The sequence below is a fragment of the Pleurodeles waltl genome, chromosome 3_1 (assembly GCF_031143425.1).
Source record: "Pleurodeles waltl isolate 20211129_DDA chromosome 3_1, aPleWal1.hap1.20221129, whole genome shotgun sequence".
Taxonomy (NCBI): Eukaryota; Metazoa; Chordata; class Amphibia; order Caudata; family Salamandridae; genus Pleurodeles; species Pleurodeles waltl.
Genome location: NC_090440.1, coordinates 647,095,461 through 647,120,068, shown reverse-complemented (window position 1 = coordinate 647,120,068; position 24,608 = coordinate 647,095,461). Strand labels below are relative to the sequence as shown.

Sequence of the window (24,608 nt, the reverse complement as noted above, 5' to 3'; positions counted from 1 at the left end):
AATTAACATTTTCTTCGTGTCATTACATTTCAGGTTTCATGGTGATACTTGGGGAGGTCATGAAATGGAGGGGTGTCAATAAGCTTTTCTTTAATAATAACTTGGGCTAAGTTTCTCAAACCTGCATAGAATTTGGGTGCCAGCATTTTAAGCACAGAACTGTCAACAATGTTGGAAACTAAAGAAGAGGAAATAAAAATAAATTATTTGATAATAACACTTGTGCTGCTTGACAGATCAGCTCATTAATTGAGTTACAGTTGCTGACAAATTAGGTTGGCAACTTTTTTCTGCACTAAACCACTAAAAGTGTCTCTTTTTTGCTACATTTTAGCACCGTGACAAGTTTTGTGCAATTCGGTTCAGCAGCGTTTTCTGTATCTGAAACCTAGAATTCTGATTAGAGCTATAACTCAATATGTCTCTATATAGCAATGTAAGTTTTGTTCTCCTGGATGTATCCACAGGCAAAATAATGAGGCAAGTACAGAACCTGGCAGGATACTTGCTCCTGATGGGGCCCTCCATGCATGGACTCAGTTTATGCGTTTCCTACTGAAACTCCTTCTGATGTCCCCTTCCAAATCAGTTTAATTCTCTGCCCCCGGAGTAATCTTTGAGAATTATGCCAGAGCCCCCCTTGCCCTGGCCTCTTCTCCTCACTGCAATCGAAGCTTCAGGGTATACTGATGTCTTTCTTTTTCATCCACTTGATAATGTCTTTCTTTTTCACCTACTGGATGATGTGAAGATTGCTGGTGTTCATGTGGGCTCAGTGGTCTTATAATGTAGCAATGATAGGAGCAGGAGTGAAGGGGTGAAGACTGAGAAATGCGGCAATTCTAATTTCCTCCAAAATGTCCCTACGGAGAATGCTGACCTTTTCTTTCATCTCCTCTGTTGCTGTCATATTGCTTGTCTTACGGCCAGATGTAGATAGGTAGGAAATTGCGACTTGCAATTTGTGAGTCCGTGCGACTCGCAAATTGCAAGTCGCAATTTGGTATGCAGAAAGGTGTCACAGACACCTTCTGCAACTCGCAATAGGGTCGCAAAGACCCACCTCATTATTATTAATGAGGTGGGTCACAGTTTGCGACCCCATTGCGAGTATGGGCACTCACGGGGATGGTGGGCTGCTGGAGACAGCAGACCACCATGTCCGTGACTGCTTTTTAATAAAGCATTTTTTTTTTTCTATCAGCAGCCCGTTTTCCTTAATGAAAAACGAGCTGCACTTAGAAAAAAAAACGAAACCTTTTGTTTCGGTATTTTTCAGAGCAGGCAGAGGTCCATAGGACCACTACCTGCTCTGAAAAATTATTTTTATTTCCATTCACAAAGGGGAAGGTGTCCCATAGGGACCCCTTCCCGTTTGCGACTGGGTTACCATCCACTTCAAGTGGATGCTAACTGCGATTTCATTTGCGACCCCTTTTGCGGTCGCAAATGAAATTGAATAGCATTGCGAGTCGCAAATAGGAAGGGAACACCCCTTCCTATTTGCGAGTCGGAAATGCATTTTGCGAGTCGGATCCGACTCGCAAAATGCATTTCTGCATAGCAGAGAGGCTTTTGCGCCTCGCAAACGGCGTTTTTCGCTGTTTGCGAGGCGCAAACACTTTGCTACTTCTGGCCCTTAGTCTCCAAAGGTGGCTCATGTATAGAATGGTGAGGCCAAGCTTTTGACAAGGACATTCTAAACTCAGTTTAGCCACAGGATCCAAATTCAATTCCATCTGAAAGTTCCTCCACGCTACTCCATCAATAATGTTAAATACCGCTGCTGATTTTCCAAGACAGCAGATTAGTCCTCCACAATATTTTTGCGTTTTGTGGTACTGCCCAACTGGTAACGTCATGCCTCCACTTTGCTTCTAGTGCTACTTTTTACTTTCAGTACTTGGCCTTATATTCTGTTCTATTTGTAAGCAGCTCAGAATGGGCCACTGGTCTACTCAACAGTGCAAAAGTCTTCACAAGCAAGTTGAATTGTTTCTTCATATCTCTTAAAGCAGGAGAGTGTCATGTGAGCGTTAAGTTATTGTTTCCTGGTTCAGATCATTATGTTTAAAGATTTTTGTCAGGGCCATGACAATCTACTAATAAATTAAAAATATGCCCTCAATCAGAGTTAATATGGTATTACTTTTCTATCTCAGGAGGCAGAAATATTATAAGGCTTTCTGAACATTAGACACTCTCCAGCCTCAGTGCTTCTTTTCACAATATTGGTTCCATCTCAGATTTTGTTAACTAGTAGCATAATTCTCTTCAGCAGTTGTCTTCAGCTGTTCTTTGTATCTGAGACCCTTGGTTAATTTATGTTACATGAAGCTAATGATATGTCTTTCTGGTAGCTGAAGTATATCATTTGCTCTAATAAAGGTAAAGTGACAAGTGTGTTATTTTGCAAGTTCTGTTTCCACAAAAGCAATGTGTTGATCTTGCCGATATATCAGGAGTTACTTGCAAGTTTAGATTATTAACTGGAATAATGAACCAGTTCTTCCTAAGACTGAGACTTGGAATGCTCCAGTGCCTATGAAGTTCTTCCATCAGATGCGGGATGAGGTGTTGTGGATCCAGAATCTCATTAAGGATGCTAACCAAGATGATATTCAAGTTTTTACACTTTCTTATTTCTGGCTCAATATATGTTCAACAACCTGTTTTGTATCATATGGCTGTGCAGTGTTTCAGGCTGAATGTATAAGTTATAAAAACAAACTATATGCTGACTATTAACTCCACTCAAACTTAATTTCATAATTAACATACAGTCAGAATTTATTGGAAACTGCAAGGCCTCCAACTTAGTGGAAATAAAACTCATCAACACTCCTGATATGGTCCTTTATCTGAGAGTTTAACCACATATTTGTGACGTGTAGTATAAATTAAAAACATAATTAAATCTTAAAACGTTATTCTTGTAAACAAATACCTTACTACTACAGTATGGATGACATAGCTAGTGTTCTAATTCACCTATACCTTCAAGCATGGGATAATTATATCTTTCTTTTCCTGTTTATAGACCCACCTACTAATGACTGCAAACTTGCACTGGAAATCCTCAACTGGACAAATTGGTTCGATGTAACAAATCCATTGTCTGATAATGGGGATTTTGAGACAATTCAGAACATCACTGCTGCAGGACATGAAGTATGTAAGGCCCCAAGAGATATTGAGTGCAGAGAAGAACCCCACCAGGATAATAGAACAATCGAGCATGTTCAAAATGTGATCTGCGAAAAATCAAAAGGACTTGAATGCTACAATGAGGGAGATGTATTATGTCTAAACTACCAAGTCAGATTCTTGTGCTACAGCTACAACTTTGAGGTGTGTCAAACATCAACACGACCGTCGACTTCTACCTTAACGATCTCTACTACCATCAGATCAACATCAAGAACAACCAGTACTCCTCCTACAACCAGATCAACCACTACTCCACCTTCTACAAGAAGTACAACAAGTGGTCCCTCTTCCACTGGCACAACTAGCACCCCAAGAACCTCCACTTCTACTAGCACAAGAAGCAGTACTTCCTCTTCTACAAGGAGTAGTACTTCTCAGCCCCCAGTAACCACAAGTAGTACTTCCTTTTCTACAAGTACAATACCTAGTACTCTCTCATCTACAAGAACAAAAACCAGTACTCCCTCTTCTACAACCACTTCACTCAGCACTTCACAATCAAGTGGTAAGAAGAAATTATGTTGCAATTGTTCACTGATCTTCATGCATATATTCCTTGTAAGTGTTTAAATGAATTGAAATCCAGCAGGAGCTGGCTTCAAATCACAAATAGATGTTACAATTTTACTGGTCTTTAAGCCATGCTCCCAAAATATGCTTAGGGTAGTTGTCTATAAGCAAAGTGAATTACATAAACATTGCTAGCTCTCGCCACAAAAATTATATTAGACGTTGAAACTCAAATATTTTTGAATGGTGCTAACTACAAAAGGCTTACAATTACAAGGAGCTACACTCGTTGTTAAAAACAAGGGCCTATGACAATGCAGAAAACGTTTAATAACTAGTAGGGCCCAAGTCAAAGTGGCTTTAAGGTTATTAGAATGTTCTACCTACAGTTGGTAGAATTTTATGAATAGAAAGGGAAAACTTCAAGGATAAATATTAGAATTTTGTCAGATTGGTAGTACACCAGCTAAAATCTGACAAATTGAAGTTTTATTAGGGGTTGACAATAAAGCACAGGTTACGCTGTTTTCTTTCAACATTGTGAAATATGTCAAATTCGTGGGCGCCACCCATCATGAATTTCAGACTCACACATTCACTATACAATTTCTATAATACTATTACTTATATTTTGCCAAATACATCCTCACCTCAGCCATGCAGAAACTTAATTATATGCTGCACCCTTCTTCTAAAAGTATTCTTGCTTCTTAATACCATTACGTCTCAGGGCCTTATTACATGTTTCATGGGGTCATGCCCATTTACTTTGCCCCTCTGAAGGTAACCATTACCACAGGCAAATTCTTACACTGGGGTGAAGGTAACATTAATACTTGTGGACAAATGTATGATGGAACAACGAATGCTAAAGCGATGCATGCCTGAACAATGAGGTCGGAACAACGGCCACGTTGTTACCACGAATGCCTTTACCACTGATGCCTTTAAAACGATTTTCTTTGTAAAGGCATGCCTAGAAAATTCATGTGTAGGACAGCATGGTTAGTTCCTGCATGTCACCTCCAACCTGCCCTAATGTGCAAAATGATCCTACCCCTAATACTAAAATGACCCCGGTCACCGACACTGCCCGTAAAAACAGAACTACGTAACCACTCCACCCCTAAAATTACAACTACCCTGACCCCCACCCCTAAAACACAACTACCCCGATACCCCCACACCCACCCCTAAAAACACAATTACCCCAATCCCCCTGCCCCTAATACTAAAATGACCACACCCTGCAACTAAAAAACAAAACAATACCGAAGAATCCACCACGCCCCTAGAAACAAAACTACCCGACCACCACACACCCCTAAAAAGAAAACTACCTCAAGCATCCCATGACCTTAAAACAAAATTACCCCGTCCCTAAAAAGACAACTACCCCTATCCCCTGCCTCTAATACGAAAACTACCCCAACCTTCCACCCCTGCCCCTAATACTAAATCCACCCTGACCCCCACCCCAACCTAATATTAAAACTACCCCTACCCTCAACCCCCAACCCTAATACCGAAACTACCCGACACCCCACCTCAAAAAACTAAAACAACCCCAACCCTCCACCCCATCCCTAAAAACTAAAACAACCCCAACCACTCACCTCTAAAAAGAGAACAACCCGACCCCCACCCCTAAAAAAAAATACAACCCAGACCACTGACGAGTCCCTAAAAATAAAACCTCCCACCACAAAAAAGCCTACCCCGACCCAGCACCCCTGCCCTTAAAACACAACTACCCCACACCCGCCCATTACCTAAAAACACAACTACTCCGACCCCCCACTGCCACCCCTAAAAAGAAAACTACTCCAACCCCACCCCTAAAAACACAACTAACCGCGACCCCGACCCGTACCTTAATACTGAAACTACCCCTACCCCTCACCCCCACCCCTAACACTAAAACTACCCTGACCCCCACCCTGCCCCTAAAAGCTAAAACTACCCGAACCCCACCCCTGAAAACAAAACAACCCCAACACTACCCCTAAAAACAAAACAACCCAGACCCCCCACCCTGACCCTAAAAACACAACTACCCCGACCCCCACCCCGCCCCTAAAAAAAACTCTACCCCAACCCTGCCCCTAAAAGCACAACTACCCCCGACCCCCACCGCTAATACTAAAACTACCCCAAACCCCACCCCAACCCCTAATACTAAAACTACCCCATCATCCAATCCCACCCCTCATACTAAAACAACCCTGAGCCCCCACCACTAAAAATTAGGACTACTGCAATACTCCCACCCCTGACACTAAAAACCAGAACTATCCCGATCCACTCACCCCACCACTAAAACCAGAACTACCCTGACCCCAACCCTAAAATCCAGAACTACCCTGAGATCCCACCCTGCCCCTAAAACCAGAACTACCCTGACCCCCACCCACAAAAAACAAACTACCCTAACACCCCAACCTAAAAAATAAACTACCCCCACTCTCACCACTAAAAACCAGAACTACTCCGATCCTCCACCCAGCCCCTAAAAAACAGAACTACCCTGATCCCCCCACTCTTGTCCCTGAAATGCAAACTACCCGAACCCGCCACCTATGCCCCAATCTTGTAATCCACCCCATCCCTAAAAACTATCCCCAACCCTACCCCAACCCCATTTACCTGAACGCGACCTCTCCCAATCTGCTCTGCCTTTTTTACTGTCTTAACCACGCATGTGCGTAGTTCAGCACATGTGTGGTTAAGGCAGAGAAAAAGGGAGTCGTTGTTCATGCAACTGAGGTTCTGCTTGTGCTCTACACAACTTCCTTGTTCCAGAGTCATGGTTCCGGACGTTTCCCCTTGTAGACCCATGAAGCTCCCATATATGTTAAGAAATTATGTAGGAAATGTGAAACCTTTGGCCTGAATGGTTCGATTATTCCACATTTTCTCTGCCATTTTAGTCATGGATATTCCCACCCTCTGCATGTAGAGTCTTATTTTGAAGTGTACCATATTTCCAGTTTTCTCAAGGGGTTTTTAGGTATGTTAGAAAGAAATCATCAGGCTTCAAAGTGACCTTCGTGCTCCATCAGAAACTACAGGACAGTATAACAAGGCGCTTAGTCTCTGTGAATTTAAACATTAACACTGATTAAAACAGAATGCTAGTACCAACTAATACGATATGGATTGCTTATATATAATTTAGATCAAAGAGGCCTATTTATTGGTGGAAAATATACCTCCATTATTAGTGTTTTTTTAGCAGTCACTAACTCAAGATGAGGAGGAAGGACTGAGTAGCATGGTTTGGATTCATACCCGAAATCTGCAGTCATGCTCGAGTATTTCCAGTTTTGATGAACTACTTATGTGGGATGTCTCAATAGAGGTTTTCAAACAATTATTGCTATTACGCCACATTTTTATTTATGTTTCATTGAAAAATGGTATGTGGTGATTTTGTCACCATTAAATGTGTTAGGCTTGTATTTATTTCATGCACCAGAATGGGGAGATGTGACCACTATCAAGAAAAGTACCAAAAGTTAGTGGATATTGTGAAATACAAACACAAATAATAAAAATCAGGCATTATTCTATGTCAAACACTCTTCTCGCAAATCTCCTAAGACTATGAAGTTCTGCTCACCATTGGTTATGCCTCATGTGGTTGGTGCACTGTATGAATACTAAGCAATTTAGAAGCTGCCTTACCCTCACCTTTAATATTAGTACACACCAGCTCTTCTGCTAATACTATTTACCTATGTAGAAATTGGGATAAATATATATATGCATGGTTGCTTACCTGCTGTCACATTCACTACGTATGCACTACAGATTGTAAATACGAATGATAGGAATAAATTATTGGGCCAGAGACATCATCACACAGCCATACTCAAGTATAGGGATACTGAGTGTTCCCACACCCAAACAATCCATGGTTTTGAGCACTGAGTCACTTATAATACTGATTATAAACATACCTTATCCACGTAACGTTGGTTGTATTGACAATCTGATGCCTAGATTTGCTGTACTCTTATACTCTGAGGTCCATCTGCTTTTCTAAGCCATGACTTAAGAACAACTCTCTAACTCAAATTATGCTTTCTGATACAACCTTGGTTAAAGTAAATGTTCTCAAACCTGGATTTTGTGAGTTACACCCACAAATACCAAAAGATCAGCATTTCAGTCTTTGCTAGGGTGTTCTTTACAACCATCCCAGTCCCTAGGTATAGATATTGTTCTGAACGCCACCCTGAGCGCTGTTCATTCGACCACACATCAGTTCAGATCATCTTCTGAGCTCTCATTCTGACCTGCTCTCGCAGTCCTTGGAATATACACCTCACTCTTTCAGTCCTGAGCCTTAGAAATTATGATATCTTTATGCTCCTTTGGACCTTCTGTCCTTGGCATAGCTTGTTCAAGCCTAGGCCTCATTATTTATTCCTAGCAATCCTATAGTTTGTTCTCCTACATCTCAGCATGACTATCTTTCCCTTTTAAATAGCCAAGCTCCAGTAGTGACTGGCTTTCCTGCACCTGGGCATACGTCTTTGTCTTGAGCCGGCATATTTTGGTTTGTTCAAGCTCTGAACCCAGCTAGATCTGTCAGACGTAGCTCATTTAACTTGAATCAGCCCTGTTTCTAAATTCCTCTTTCATTCCAGGACTACACAGACAGCAACAAACTGTTTGATTCCCTTTTCATGAGGACTAGCTTTGACATCAAGTTCATTGTGACTTCTGTACTTCTCCTTCAAATGGGAGAAGGTGAATAGAGTATGACTTATGTCTTCATGTTCCAGATGAAAACATTTGTTTAGAATAAAACCTGCTAATTAGACATGTATTCCTTATAGTTCCAGGGTTAGGCTACTATTTTACAGAAGCATTTTCCTGATTAAAAGTGATGCTTTTATTATAGATATTTTTAGATATACAAACAACAGATTTAACATATTAAATTTACTTTTTTTTCAAAATAAAATACTGCGGTCATCTGGAGAATTAATATGGGTGACAGAGGAATGGGTATTGTTAGTGTGTAGGAGAAGTTGTGTGTTTACAGGGGTATATTTTCAAAAGTGTCAGGAACACTTTCATCAAACGTGGATGCTAAAACACTAGAATCTGAAATTGAACAAATATGCAATTGTAAATGACAATGAATGCTAATTTTCTAGCCATTTTACTTTAAAGGATGATGATTTTGAAGTTCTGCATTAGTATTGGTTCAAACCACTAAAATTCTCCCTCTCTTCTGAACAGCCTTAACACCATCACGCTGTGTCTATGCACGCGAGGATTGTGTATGGTCGGAATGGCATGATTCCACAAATCCAGCCAATGCCAGTGGAGATATCGAGACACCGGAAAGTTTAAGAAAGGCAGGAATTACAGTCTGTGTATATCCAAGAATGTTTCAATGCAGAGCAAAGGAGCAGCCTGGCATACTATTAGAGGACCTCAACCAAAATGTGAAATGTGACGCTTCTGGACTTGTGTGCTACAATAAAGATCAAACTCAAGGAACCTGCCTCAACTATGAAGTTAGGTTTTTATGCTGCACCTATGAGCCTTGCAAAGGTAAGAATACCTGGATTTTGAAGCATTTCCCCCTCAAAATAATGTTATTCTCAGTTCCTAAGATATGTTTGCAGTTTGTTTAATTCAATGAAATGTAATTGTTTTCAGGGATGGCTTAATGCCTCATTTTTTATTTTCCACCATATTTAATGTACCCATTTATGTGAGTTTTATGTAGGCCAATTCACAAACTTGGATTGTGTTTGAGGTGCAATTTCAAATAAAATACCTAAGTTGAACAGTTTATAACTTCTGTGGTTTTTGACAAACCTGTTCAATATCTGGCTGACCATTAACATGTTCTTCGTGTCATTACATTTCAGGTTTCATGGTGATACTTGGGGAGGTCATGAAATGAAGGGGTGTCAATAAGCTTTTCTTTAATAATAACTTGGCTAAGTTTCTCAAACCTGCATAGAATTTGGGTGCCAGCATTTTAAGCACAGAACTGTCAACAATGTTGGAAACTAAAGAAGAGGAAATAAAAATAAATTATTTGATAATAACACTTGTGCTGCTTGACAGATCAGCTCATTAATTGAGTTACAGTTGCTGACAAATTAGGTCGGCAACTTTTTTTTGTACTAAACCACTAAAAGTGTCTATTTTTTGCTACATTTTAGCACCGTGACAAGTTTTGTGCAATTCGGTTCAGCAGCGTTTTCTGTATCTGAAACCTAGAATTCTGATTAGAGCTATAACTCAATATGTCTCTATATAGCAATGTAAGTTTTGTTCTCCTGGATGTATCCACAGGCAAAATAATGAGGCAAGTACAGAACCTGGCAGTGGTTAATACTCATAGGATACTTGCTCCTGATGGGGCCCTCCATGCATGGACTCAGTTTATGCGTTTCCTACTGAAACTCCTTCTGATGTCCCCTTCCAAATCAGTTTAATTCTCTGCCCCCGGAGTAATCTTTGAGAATTACGCCAGAGCCCCCCTTGCCCTGGCCTCTTCTCCTCACTGCAATCGAAGCTTCAGGGTATACTGATGTCTTTCTTTTTCATCCACTTGATAATGTCTTTCTTTTTCACCTACTGGATGATGTGAAGATTTCTGGTGTTCATGTGGGCTCAGTGGTCTTATAATGTAGCAATGATAGGAGCAGGAGTGAAGGGGTGAAGACTAAGAAATGCGGCAATTCTCATTTCCTCCAAAATGTCCCTACGGAGAATGCTGACCTTTTCTTTCATCTCCTCTGTTGCTGTCATATTGCTTGTCTTAGGGCCAGATGTAGGTAGGTAGGAAATTGCGACTTGCAATTTGCGAGTCCGTGCGACTCGCAAATTGCAAGTCACAATTTGGTATGCAGAAAGGTGTCACAGACACCTTCTGCAACTCGCAATGGGGTCGCAAAGACCCACCTCATTAATATTAATGAGGTGGGTCACAGTTTGCGACCCCATTGCGAGTATGGGCACTCACGGGGATGGTGGGCTGCTGGAGACAGCAGACCACCATGTCCGTGACTGCTTTTTAATAAAGCATTTTCTTTTTTTCTATCCGCAGCCCGTTTTCCTTAATGGAAAACGAGCTGCACTTAGAAAAAAAAACGAAACCTTTTGTTTCGGTATTTTTCAGAGCAGGCAGTGGTCCATAGGACCACTACCTGCTCTGAAAAATTATTTTTATTTCCATTCACAAAGGGCAAGGGGTCCCATAGGGACCCCTTCCCGTTTGCGACTGGGTTACCATCCACTTCAAGTGGATGCTAACTGCGATTTCATTTGCGACCCCTTTTGCGGTCGCAAATGAAATTGAATAGCATTGCGAGTCGCAAATAGGAAGGGAACACCCCTCCCTATTTGCGAGTCGGAAATGCATTTTGCGAGTCGGATCCGACTCGCAAAATGCATTTCTGCATAGCAGAGAGGCTTTTGCGCCTCGCAAACGGCGTTTTTCGCTGTTTGCGAGGCGCAAACACTTTGCTACATCTGGCCCTTAGTCTCCAAAGGTGGCTCATGTATAGAATGGTGAGGCCAAGCTTTTGACAAGGACATTCTAAACTCAGTTTAGCCACAGGATCCAAATTCAATTCCATCTGAAAGTTCCTCCATGCTACTCCATCAATAATGTTAAATACCGCTGCTGATTTTCCAAGACAGCAGATTAGTCCTCCACAATATTTTTGCGTTTTGTGGTACTGCCCAACTGGTAACGTCATGCCTCCACTTTCCTTCTAGTGCTACTTTTTACTTTCAGTACTTGGCCTTATATTCTGTTCTATTTGTAAGCAGCTCAGAATGGGCCACTGGCCTACTCAACAGTGCAAAAGTTTTCACAAGCAATTTGAATTGTTTCTTCATATCTCTTAAAGCAGGAGAGTGTCATGTGAGCATTAAGTTATTGTTTCCTGGTTCAGATCATTATGTTTAAAGATTTTTGTCAGGGCCATGACAATCTACTAATAAATTAAAAATATGCCCTCAATCAGAGTTAATATGGTATTATTTTTCTATCTCAGGAGGCAGAAATATTATAAGGCTTTCTGAACACTAGACACTCTCCAGCCTCAGTGCTTGTTTTCACAATATTGGTTCCATCTCAGATTTTGTTAACTAGTAGCATAATTTTCTTCGACAGTTGTCTTCAGCTGTTCTTTGTATCTGAGACCCCTGGTTAATTTCTGTTACATGAAGCTAATGATATGTCTTTCTGGTAGCTGAAGGATATTATTTGCTCTAATAAAGCTAAAGTGACAAGTGTGTTATTTTGAAAGTTCTGTTTTCCACAAAAGCAATGTGTTGATCTTGCCGATATATCAGGAGTTACTTGCAAGTTTAGATTATTAACTGGAATAATGAACCAGATCTTCCTAAGACTGAGACTTGGAATGCTCCAGTGCCTATGAAGTTCTTCCATCAGATTCGGGATGAGGTGTTGTGGATCCAGAATCTCATTAAGGATGCTAACCAAGATGATATTCAAGTTTTTACACTTTCTTATTTCTGGCTCAATATATGTTCAACAACCTGTTTTGTATCATATGGTTGTGCAGTGTTTCAGGCTGAATGTATAAGTAATAAAAACAAACTATATGCTGACTATTAACTCCACTCAAACTTAATTTCATAATTAACATACAGTCAGAATTTATTGGAAACTGCAAGGCCTCCAACTTAGTGGAAATAAAACTCATCAACACTCCTGATATGGTCCTTTATCTGAGAGTTTAACCACATATTTGTGACGTGTAGTATAAATTAAAAACATAATTAAACCTTAAAACGTTTTTCTTGTAAACAAATACCTTACTACTACAGTATGGATGACATAACTAGTGTTCTAATTAACCTATACCTTCAAGAATGGGATAATTATATCTTTCTTTTCCTGTTTATAGACCCACCTACTAATGACTGCAAACTTGCACTGGAAATCCTCAACTGGACAAATTGGTTCGATGTAACAAATCCATTGTCTGATAATGGGGATTTTGAGACAATTCAGAACATCACTGCTGCAGGACATGAAGTATGTAAGGCCCCAAGAGATATTGAGTGCAGAGAAGAACCCAACCAGGATAATAGAACAATCGAGCATGTTCAAAATGTGATCTGCGAAAAATCAAAAGGACTTGAATGCTACAATGAGGGAGATGTATTATGTCTAAACTACCAAGTCAGATTCTTGTGCTACAGCTACAACTTTGAGGTGTGTCAAACATCAACACGACCGTCGACTTCTACCTTAACGATCTCTACTACCATCAGATCAACATCAAGAACAACCAGTACTCCTCCTACAACCAGATCAACCACTACTCCACCTTCTACAAGAAGTACAACAAGTGGTCCCTCTTCCACTGGCACAACTAGCACCCCAAGAACCTACACTTCTACAAGCACAAGAAGCAGTACTTCCTCTTCTACAAGGAGTAGTACTTCTCAGCCCCCAGTAACCACAAGTAGTACTTCCTTTTCTACAAGTACAATATCTAGTACTCTCTCATCTACTAGAACAAAAACCAGTACTCCCTCTTCTACAACCACTTCACTCAGCACTTCACAATCAAGTGGTAAGAAGAAATTATGTTGCAATTGTTCACTGATCTTCCTGCATATATTCCTTGTAAGTGTTTAAATGGATTGAAATCCAGCAGGAGCTGGCTTCATATCACAAATATATGTTACAATTTTACTGGTCTTTAAGCCATGCTCCCAAAATATGCTTAGGGTAGTTGTCTATAAGCAAAGCGAATTACATAAACATTGCTAGCTCTCGCCACAAAAATTATATTAGACGTTGAAACTCAAATATTTGTGGATGGTGCTAACTAATAAAGGCTTACAATTACAAGGAGCTACACTGGTTGTTAAAAACAAGGGCCTATGACAATGCAGAAAACGTTTAATAACTAGTAGGGCCCAAGTCAAAGTGGCTATAAGGTTATTAGAATGTTCTACCTACAGTTGGTAGAATTTTATGAATAGAAAGGGAAAACTTCAAGGATAAATATTAGAATTTTGGAAGATTGGTAGTACACCAGCTCAAATCTGACAAATTAAAAGTTTTATTAGGTTGACAATAAAGCACAGGTTACGGTGTTTTCTTTCAACATTGTGAAATATGTCAAATTCCTGGGCGCCACCCATCATGAATTTCAGACTCACACATTCACTATACAATTTCTATAATATTATTACTTATATTTTGCCAATTACATCCTCACCTCAGCCATGCAGAATCTTAATTATATGCTGCACCCTTCTTCTAAAAGTATTCTTGCTTCTTAATACCATTACGTCTCAGGGCCTTATTACATGTTTCATGGGGTCATGCCCATTTACTTTGCCCCTCTGAAGTTAACCATTACCACAGGCAAATTCTTACACTGGGGTGAAGGTAACAGTAATACTTGTGGACAAATGTATGATGGAACAAGGAATACTAAAGCGATGCATGCCTGAACAATGAGGTCGGAACAACGGCCACGTTGTTACCACGAATGCCTTTACCACTGATGCCTTTAAAACGATTTTTCATTGTAAAGGCATGCCTAGAAAATGTATGTGTAGGACAGCATGGTTAGTTCCTGCATGTCACCTCCAACCTGCCCTAATGTGCAAAATGATCCTACACCTAATACTAAAATGACCCCGGTCACCGACACTGCCCTTAAAAACAGAACTACGTAACCACTCCACCCCTAAAATTACAACTACCCTGACCCCACCCCTAAAATACAACTACCCCGATACCCCCACACCCACCCCTAAAAACACAATTACCCCATTCCCCCTGCCCCTAATAGTAAAATGACCACACCCTGCAAATAAAAAACAAAACAATACCGAAGAATCCACCCCGCCCCTAGAAACAAAACTACCCGACCACCACACGCCCCTAAAAAGAAAACTACCTCAAGCATCTCATGACCTTAAAACAAAATTACCCCGTCCCTAAAAAGACAACTACCCCTATCCCCTGCCTCTAATACGAAAACTACCCCAACCTTCCACCCTGCCCCTAATTCTAAATCCACCCTGACCCCCACCCCAACCTAATATTAAAACTACCCCTACCCTCCACCCCCACCCCTAATACCGAAACTACCCGACTCCCCACCTCAAAAAACTAAAACAACCCCAACCCTCCATCACGTCCCTAAGAACTAAAACAACCCCAACCACTCACCTCTAAAAAGTGAACAACCCGACCCCCACCCCTAAAAAAAAATCCAACCCAGACCACTGAGGAGTCGCTAAAAATAAAACCTCCCACGACAAAAAAGCCTACCCCGACCCACCACCCCTGCCCTTAAAACACAACTACCCCACACCCACCCATTACCTAAAAACACAACTACTCTGACCCCCCACTGCCACCCCTAAAAAGAAAACTACTCCAACCCCACCCCTAAAAACATAACTAACCGCGACCCGACCCGTACCTTAATACTGAAACTACCCCTACCCCTCACCCCCACCCCTAACACTAAAACTACCCTGACCCCCACCCTGCCCCTAAAAGCTAAAACTACCCGAACACCAACCCTGAAAACAAAACAACCCCAACACTACCCCTAAAAACAAAACAACCCAGTCCCCCCACCCTGACCCTAAAAACACAACTACCCCGACCCCCACCCCACCCCTAAAAAGAACTCTACCCCAACCCTGCCCCTAAAAGCAAAACTACCCCCAACCCCTACCGCTAATACTAAAACTACCCCAAACCCCACCCCAACCCCTAATACTAAAACTACCCCAACCCCTAATACTAAAATTCCCCCATCTTCCAATCCCACCCCTCATAATAAAACAGCCCTGAGCCCCCACCACTAAAAATTAGGACTACTGCAATACTCCCACCCCTGACACTAAAAACCAGAACTATCCCGATCCACTCACCCCACCACGAAAACCAGAACTACCCTGACCCCAACCCTAAAATCCAGAACTACCCTGAGATCCCACCCTGCCCCTAAAACCAGAACTACCCTGACCCCCACCCACAAAAAACAAACTACCCTAACACCCCAACCTAAAAAATAAACTACCCCCACTCTCACCACTAAAAACCAGAACTACTCCGATCCTCCACCCAGCCCCTAAAAAACAGAACTACCCTGATCCCCCCACTCTTGTCCCTGAAATGCAAACTACCCGAACCCGCTACCTATGCCCCAATATCGTAATCCACCCCATCCCTAAAAACTATCCCCAACCCTACCCCAGCCCCATTTACCTGAACGCGACCTCTCCCAATCTGCTCTGTCTTTTTTACTGTCTTAACCACGAATGTGCGTAGTTCAGCACATGTGTGGTTAAGGCAGAGAAAAAGGGAGTCGTTGTTCATGCAACTGAGGTTCTGCTTGTGTTGTACACAACTTCCTTGTTCCAGAGTCATGGTTCCGGACGTTTCCCCTTGTAGACCCATGAAGCTCCCATATATGTTAAGAAATTACCTAGGAAATGCGAAACCTTTGGCCTGAATGGTTCGATTATTCCACATTTTCTCTGCCATTTTAGTCATGGATATTCCCACCCTCAGCATGTGGAGTCTTATTTTGAAGTGTACCATATTTCCAGTTTTCTCAAGGAGTTTGTAGGTATGTTAGAAAGAAATCATCAGGCTTCAAAGTGACCTTCGTGCTCCATCAGAAACTAAAGGACAGTATAACAAGGCGCTTAGTCTCTGTGGAATTTAAACATTAACACTGATTAAAACAGAATGCTAGTACCATCTAATACGATATTCATTGCTTATATATAATTTAGATCATAGAGGCCTATTTATTTTCAAGATGAGGAGGAAGGACTGAGTAGCATGGTTTGGATTCATACCCGAAATCTGCAGTCATGCTCGAGTATTTCCAATTTTGATGAACTACTTATGTGGGATCAAATGTCTCAATAGAGGTTTTCAAACAATTATTGCTATTACGCCACATTTTTCTTTATGTTTCATTGAAAAATGGTATGTGGTGATTTTGTCATCATTAAATGTGTTAGGATTGTATTTATTTCATGCACCAGAATGGGGAGATGTGACCACTATCAAGAAAAGTACCAAAAGTTAGTGGATATTGTGAAATACAAACACAAATAATAAAAATCATGCATTATTCTATGTCATACACTCTACTCGCAAATCTCCTAAGACTATGAAGTTCTGCTCACCATTGGTTATGCCTCATGTGGTTGGTGCACTGTATGAATACTAAGCAATATAGAAGCTGCCTTACCCTCACCTTTAATATTAGTACACACCAGCTCTTCTGCTAATACTATTTACCTATGTAGAAATTGGGATAAATGTATATATGCATGGTTGCTTACCTGCTGTCACATTCACTTTGTATGCACTACAGATTGTAAATACGAATGATAGGAATAAATTATTGGGCCAGAGCCTTCATCACACAGCCATACTCAAGTATAGGGATACTGAGTGTTCCCACACCCAAACAATCCATGGTTTTGAGCACTGAGTCACTTATAATACTGATTATAAACATACCTTATCCACGTAACGTTGGTTGTATTGACAATCTGATGCCTAGATTTGCTGTACTCTTATACTCTGAGGTCCATCTGCTTTTCAAGCCATGACTTAAGAACAACTCTCTACCTCACATTATGCTTTCTGATACAACCTTGGTTAAAGTAAATTTTCTCAAACCTGGATTTTGTGAGTTACACCCACAAATACCATAAGATCAGCATTTCAGTCTTTGCTAGGGTAATCTTTACAACCATCCCAGTCCCTAGGTATAGATATTGTTCTGAACGCCACCCTGAGCGCTGTTCATTCGACCACACATCAGTTCACATCATCTTCTGAGCTCTCATTCTGACCTGCTCTCTCAGTCCTTGGAATATATACCTCACTCTTTCAGTTCTGAGCCTTAGACATTATTATATCTTTATGCTCCTTTGGACCTTCTGTCCTTGGCATAGCTTGTTCAAGCCTAGGCCTCATTCCTAGCAATCCAATAGTTTGTTCTCCTACATCTCAGCATGACTATCTTTCCCTTTCAAATAGCCAAGCTCCAGTAGTGACTGGCTTTCCTGCACCTGGGCATACCTCTTTGTCTTGAGCCGGCATATTTTGGTTTGTTCAAGCTCTGAACCCAGCTAGATCTGTCAGACGTAGCTCATATCACTTGAATCAGCCCTGTTTCTAAATTCCTCTTTCATTCCAGGACTACACAGACAGCAACAAACTGTTTGATTCCCTTTTCATGAGGACTGGCTTTGACATCAAGTTCATTATGACTTCTGTACTTCTCCTTCAAATGGGAGAAGGTGAATAGAGTATGACTTATGTCTTCATGTTCCAGATGAAAACATTTGTTTAGAATAAAACCTGCTAATTAGCCATGTATTCCTTATAGTTCCAGGGTTAGGCTACTATTTTACAGAAGCATGTTCCTGATTAAAAGTGATGCTTTTATTATACATTTGTTTAGATATACAAACAACAGATTTAACATATCAAATTTACTTTTTTTTCAAAATAAAATACTGCAGTTATCTGGAGAATTAATATGGGTGACAGAGGAATGGGTATTGTTAGTGTGTAGGAGAAGTTGTGTATTTACAGGGGTATATTTTCAAAAGTGTCAGGAACACTTTCATCAAACGTGGATGCTAAAACACTAGAATCTGAAATTGAAGAAATATGCAATTGTAAATGACAATGAATGTTAATTTTCTAGCCATTTTACTTTAAAGGATGATGATTTTGAAGTTCTGCATTAGTATTGGTTCAAACCACTAAAATTCTCCCTCTCTACTGAACAGCCTTAACACCATCACGCTGTGTCTATGCACGCGAGGATTGTGTATGGTCGGAATGGCATGATTCCACAAATCCAGCCAATGCCAGTGGAGATATCGAGACACCGGAAAGTTTAAGAAAGGCAGGAATTACAGTCTGTGTATCTCCAAGAATGTTTCAATGCAGAGCAAAGGAGCAGCCTGGCATACTATTAGAGGACCTCAACCAAAATGTGAAATGTGACGCTTCTGGACTTGTGTGCTACAATAAAGATCAAACTCAAGGAACCTGCCTCAACTATGAAGTTAGGTTTTTATGCTGCACCTATGAGCCTTGCAAAGGTAAGAATACCTGAATTTTGAAGCATTTCCCCCTCTAATTAATGTTATTCTCAGTTCCTAAGATATATTTGCAGTTTGTTTAATTCAATGAAATGTAATTGTTTTCAGGGATGGCTTAATGCCTCATTTATTATTTTCCACCATATTAAGTGTACCCATTTATGTGAGTTTTATGTAGGCCAATTCACAAACTTGGATTGTGGTTGAGGTGCAATTTCAAATAAAATACCTAAGTTGAACAGTTTAAAACTTCTGTGGTTTTTGACAAACCTGTTCAATGTCTGGCAGACCATTAACATGTTCTTCGTGTCATTACATTTCAGGTTTCATGGTGATAGTTGGGGAGGTCATGAAATGGAGGGGTGTCAATAAGTTTTTCTTTAATAATAACTTGGGCTAAGTTTCTCAAACCTGCATAGAATTTGGGTGCCAGCATTTTAAGCACAGAACTGTCAACAATGTTGGAAACTAAAGAAAAGGAAATAAAAATAAATTATTTGATAATAACACTTGTGCTGCTTGACAGATCAGCTCATTAACTGAGTTACAGTTGCTGACAAATTAGGTCGGCAACTTTTTTCTGCACTAAACCACTAAAAGTGTCTCTTTTTTGCTACATTTTAGCACCGTGACAAGTTTTGTGCAATTTGGTTCAGCAGCGTTTTCTGTATCTGAAAGCTAGAAATCTGATTAGAGCTATAACTCAAGATGTCTCTATATAGCAAAGTAAGTTTTGTTCTCCTGGATGTATCCACAGGCAAAATAATGAGGCAAGTACAGAACCTGGCAGTAGTTAATACTCATAGGATACTTGCTCCTGATGGGGCCCTCCGTGCATGGACTCAGTTTATGCGTTTTCTACTGAAACTCCTTCTGATGTCCCCTTCCAAATCAGTTTAATTCTCTGCCTCCGGAGTAATCTTTGAGAATTACGCCAGAGCCCCCCTTGCCCTGGCCTCTTCTCCTCACTGCAATCGAAGCTTCAGGGCATACTGATGTCTTTCTTTTTCATCCACTTGATAATGTCTTTCTTTTTCACCTACTGGATGATGTGAAGATTGCTGGTGTTCATGTGGGCTCAGTGGTCTTATAATGTAGCAATGATAGGACCAGGAGTGAAGGGGTGAAGACTGAGAAATGCGGCAATTCTCATTTCCTCCAAAATGTCCCTACGGAGAATGCTGACCTTTTCTTTCATCTCCTCTGTTGCTGTCATATTGCTAGTCTTAGGGCCAGATGTAGGAAGGTAGGAAATTGCGACTTGCAATTTGCGAGTCCGTGCGACTCGCAAATTGCAAGTCGCAATTTGGTATGCAGAAAGGTGACTCAGACACCTTCTGCAACTCGCAATGGGGTCGCAAAGACCCACCTCATTAGTATTAATGAGGTGGGTCGCAGTTTTCAACCCCATTGCGAGTATGGGCACTCACGGGGATGGTGGCCGGCTGGAGACGGCAGACCACCATGTCCGTGACTGCTTTTTAATAAAGCAGTTCTTTTTTTCTATCTGCAGCCCGTTTTCCTTAAAGGAAAACGAGCTGCACTTAGAAAAAAAAACGAAACCTTTTGTTTCGGTATTTTTCAAAGCAGGCAGTGGTCCATAGGACCACTACCTGCTCTGAATTTTTTTTTTAATTTCCATTCACAAAGGGGAAGGGGTCCCATAGGGACCCCTTCCCGTTTGCGACTGGGTTACTATCCACTTGAAGTGGATGCTAACTGCGATTGCAAATGAAATTGAATAGCATTGCGAGTCGCAAATAGGAAGGGAACACCCCTTCCTATTTGCGACTTGGAAATGCATTTTGCGAGTCGGATCCGACTCGCACAATGCATTTCTGCATAGCAGAAAGGCTTTTGCGCCTCGCAAACTGCATTTTTTGCTGTTTGCGAGGCGCAAACACTTTGCTACATCTGGCCCTTAGTCTCCAAAGGTGGCTCATGTATAGAATGGGGAGGTCAAGCTTTTGACAAGGACATTCTAAACTCAGTTTACCACAGGATGAAAATTCAATTCCATCTGAAAGTTCCTCCATGCTATTCCATCAATAATGTTAAATACCGTTGCTGATTTTCCAAGACAGCAGATTAGTCCTCCACAATATTTTTGCGTTTTGTGGTACTGCCCAACTGGTAACGTCATGCCTCCACTTTGCTTCTAATGCTACTTTTTACTTTCAGTACTTGGCCTTATATTCTGTTCTATTTGTAAGCAGCTCAGAATGGGCCACTTGTCTACTCAACAGTGCAAAAGTCGTCACAAGCAAGTTAAATTGTTTTTTCATATCTCTTAAAGCAGGAGAGTGTCATGTGAGCGTTAAGTTATTGTTTCCTGGTTCTTATCATTATGTTTAAAGATTTTTGTCAGGGCCACGACAATCTACTAATAAATTAAAAATATGTCCTCACTCAGAGTTAATATGGTATTATTTTTCTACCTCAGGAGGCAGAAATATTATAAGGCTTTCTGAACATTAGACACTCTCCAGCCTCAGTGCTTCTTTTCACAATATTGGTTCCATCTCAGATTTTGTAAACTGGTAGCATAATTCTCTTCAGCAGTTGTCATCAGCTGTTCTTTGTATCTGAGACCCTTGGTTCATTTCTGTTACATGAAGCTAATGATGTGTCTTTCTGGCAGCTGAAGGATATAATTTGCTCTAATAAAGCTAAAGTGACAAGTGTGTTATTTTGCAAGTTCTGTTTTCCACAAAAGCAATGTGTTGATCTTGCCGATATATCAGGAGTTACTTGCAAGTTTAGATTATTAACTGGAATAATGAACCAGTTCTTCCTAAGACTGAGACTTGGAATACTCCAGTGCCTATGAAGTTCATCCATCAGATTCGGGATGAGGTGTTGTGGATCCAGAATCTCATAAAGGATGCTAACCAAGATGTTATTCACGTTTTTACACTTTCTTGTTTCTGGCTCAATATATGTTCAACAACCTGTTTTGTATCATATGGTTGTGCGGTGTTTCAGGTTGAATGTATAAGTTATTAAAACAAACTATATGTTGACTATTAACTCCACTCAAACTTAATTTCATAATTAACATACAGTCGGAATTTATTGGAAACTGCAAGGCCTCCAACTTAGTGGAAATAAAACTCATCAACACTCCTGATATGGTCCTTTATCTGAGAGTTTAACCACATATTTGTGACGTGTAGTATAAATTAAAAATATAATTAAACCTTAAAACGTTTTTCTTGTAAACAAATACCTTACTACTACAGTCTGACAATGGATGACATAACTAGTGTTCTAATTAACCTATACCTTCCAGCATGGGATAATTATATCTTTCTTTTCCTGTTTATAGACCCACCCACTAATGACTGCAAACTTGCACTGGAAATCCTCAACTGGACAAATTGGTTCGATGTAACAAATCCATTGTCTGATAATGGGGATTTTGAGACAATTCAGAACATCACTGCTGCAGGACATGAAGTATGTAAGGCCCCAAGAGATATTGAGTGCAGAGAAGAACCCCACCAGGATAATAGAACAATCGAGCATGTTCAAAATGTGATCTGCGAAAAATCAAAAGGACTTGAATGCTACAATGAGGGAGATGTATTATGTCTAAACTACCAAGTCAGATTCTTGTGCTACAGCTACAACTTTGAGGTGTGTCAAACATCAACACTACCGTCGACTTCTACCTTAACGATCTCTACTACCATCAGATCAACATCAAGAACAACCAGTTCTCCTCCTACAACCAGATCAACCACTACTCCACCTTCTACAAGAAGTACAACAAGTGGTCCCTCATCCACTGGCACAACTAGCACCCCAAGAACCTCCACTTCTACTAGCACAAGAAGCAGTACTTCCTCTTCTACAAGGAGTAGTACTTCTCAGCCCCCAGTAACCACAATTAGTACTTCCTTTTCTACAAGTACAATATCTAGTACTCTCTCATCTACAAGAACAAAAACCAGTACTCCCTCTTCTACAACCACTTCACTCAGCACTTCACAATCAAGTGGTAAGAACACATTATGTTGCAATTGTTCACTGATCTTCCTGCATATATTCCTTGTAAGTGTTTAAATGGATTGAAATCCAGCAGGAGCTGGCTTCAAATCACAAATAGATGTCACAATTTTACTGGTCTTTAAGCCATGCTCCCAAAATATGCTTAGGGTAGTTGTCTATAAGCAAAGTGAATTACATAAACATTGCTAGCTCTCTCCACAAAAATTATATTGGACTTTGAAACTCAAATATTTTTGGATGGTGCTAACTACAAAAGGCTTACAATTACAAGGAGCTACACTGGTTGTTAAAAACAAGGGCTTAAGACAATGCAGAAAACGTTTAATAACTAGTAGGGCCCACGTCAAAGTGGCTATAAGGTTATTAGAATGTTCTACCTACAGTTGGTAGAATTTTAAGAATAAAAAGGGAGAATCTCAAGGATAAATATTAGAATTTTGGCAGATTAGGAGTACACCAGCTAAAATCTGACAAATTAAAGTTTTATTGGTTGGCAATAAAGCACAGGGTATGCTGTTTTCTTTCAACATTGTGAAAAATGTCAAATTCCTGGGCGCCACCCATCATGAATTTCAGACTCACACATTCACTATACAATTTCTATAATATTATTTCCTATATTTTGCCAATTACATCCTCACCTCAGCTATGTAGAATCTTAATTATATGCTGCGCCCTTCTTCTAAAAGTATGCTTGCTTCTTAGTACCATTACGTCTCAGGGCCTTATTACATGTTTCATAGAGTCATGCCCATTTACTTCGCCCCTCTGAAGTTAAGCATACCACGGGCAAATTCTTACACTGGGGTGAAGGTAACAGTAACACTTGTGCACAAATGTATGAAGGGAGCAACGAATGCTGAAGCGATGCATGCCTGAACAATGCAGTTGGAACAACAGCCACGTTGTTACCACGAATGCCTTTACCACTGATGCCTTTAAAACGATTTTTCATTGTAAAGGCATGCCTAGTAAAGGCATGTGTGGGACAGCATGGTTAGTTCCTGCATGTCACCCCCAACCTGCCCTAATGTGCAAAATTATCCTACCCCTTATACTAAAATGACCGGGTCCCCCACCCTGCCCGTAAAAACACAACTACGTAACCACTCCACTCCTAAAATTACAACTACACTGACCCCCACCCCTAAAATACAACTACCCCGATACCTTCACACCCACCCCTAAAAACACAATTTCCCCGATCCCACTGCCCCTAATACTAAAACTACCACACCTGCAACTAAAAAACAAAACAATACCGAAGACCCCACCCCACCCCTAGAAACAAAACTACCCGACCACCCCATGCCCCTAAAAAGAAAACTACCCCAAGCCTCCCATGACCTTAAAACAAAATTACCCCGACCCCACACCCTGGCCCTAAAACACAACTACCCCGATCCTCTGCCTCTAATACGAAAACTACCCCGACCTTCCCCTGCCCCAATATTAAATCCACCCTGACCCCCCCAACCTAATACTAAAAATATCCCGACTCCCCACCCCCAAAAACTAAAACAACCCTCCACCCTGTCCCTAAGAACTAAAACAACCCCAACCACTCACCTCTAAAAAGAGAACAACCCCGACCCCTAAAAACAATACAACCCAGACCACTGACCCGTCTCTAAAAACAAAACTAACCCGATCCCCACCACAAAAAAACTACCAAGATCCGGCCACACCTGTCCTTAAAACACAACTACCCCACCCCCACCCATCCC

The 24,608-nt window shown here is 40.8% G+C and overlaps 1 protein-coding gene across 1 annotated transcript in view; it reads left to right on the top strand.

The window, feature by feature from the left end:
- Nucleotides 1–22,480: 22,480 nt before the first annotated feature.
- The window catches only part of LOC138284410 (intestinal mucin-like protein), a 329,644-nt gene continuing 327,516 nt past the window's right edge, over nt 22,481–24,608 (top strand). Inside the window, exon 1 of the mRNA XM_069223147.1 lies at nt 22,481–22,870. The gene's annotated coding sequence lies outside the window, so the exon portion shown is untranslated. The remainder of the gene's footprint in view (nt 22,871–24,608) is intronic.